A 1,088-nucleotide genomic window follows, 5' to 3' on the forward strand; every position below is an offset into this window, starting at 1 on the left:
ACGCGGCGGCTTGGCGCATCGGCCGCAGCCCGCGCGGGATGAACTTCCGCGACGTGCAGAACGTCCAGGAAGCGGAGCAACGGGCGCCGCCACCAACGCTAGTCACCGCCGAGCACCGCCGCCGCCACCAGCAGAGGCTGCACCGCCTTGACATCGCGGCGACCGATGAGCACGCCATGGAGCAGTGGCGCCGCTGCTTCCCGCAGGACGTCCGAGCCGAGGAGGAATTCTACGCCCAGCGCAAGGCGGAGCGCCGTGCAGCGCAGGCGGAGCGCCGTGCAGCGCGGGCCGAGAGGCGTCTGCGGACGGAAGAGGCAGAGGCGATGGTGGAGGCCGGCGTCGACATCGACACCGACTCCGAGGTGTTCAACGAACTCTGGGATGAGATTTGGTCCGACACCATCTCCCTCGGCTCGGACTGGGACTCCGAGTAGTATAGTTTAGGTTTAATTTGTATCGTTGGGTGAACTATGTGTTTAATTTCTATCATTGCGACTCTATGTTTAATTAAGTTTAATTTCTATCGTTTATTTGATCTTCGTTTTTGCGCTGCCGCAGGAGATGCTCTTATAGAACTAGACACGGATGAAAATGAATGCATCTAGACATGTTCTAGTGTATAGATTCATTCATTTGCTTGCCACGAACAAGCCTAATAAAAGCAAACCAGAAATCTGCATTTTACCCAAGTCAGAACATTCTGTGGTGCATCCCTCCGGCAGGTGCGCCACAGAATTCTGTATTCCACAATTTTGTGGCGCACTTGCTTGTTCGGTGCGCCACGGAATTATCCGCTCTGACCCGTGGGCCCCTAGCTCCGTTCGTTACGCAGGCCCACTAATTCTATGGGGCACCGAACAAGCGAGTGCGCCACAAAATGTTCTGACTTGGGGTCAAAAACGGGAACGGCCCCCTCCTCCCTCCTCCTCACCCCAGATCGATCCTGCGCCCAAGAACCCTAGCGCCGCCGCCCAAGAACCCTAGCACCGCCGCCCACCGCCTCCCCGCCCACCGCCAGCACCCTAGCACCCACCACCAGCCCTACCGTCGCCGCCGCCGCTCCCCGATGCCCCCGCCCTAGCGTCGCC

Source organism: Triticum dicoccoides, chromosome 2A (assembly GCF_002162155.2).
Source record: "Triticum dicoccoides isolate Atlit2015 ecotype Zavitan chromosome 2A, WEW_v2.0, whole genome shotgun sequence".
In the NCBI taxonomy this organism is placed as follows: Eukaryota; Viridiplantae; Streptophyta; class Magnoliopsida; order Poales; family Poaceae; genus Triticum; species Triticum dicoccoides.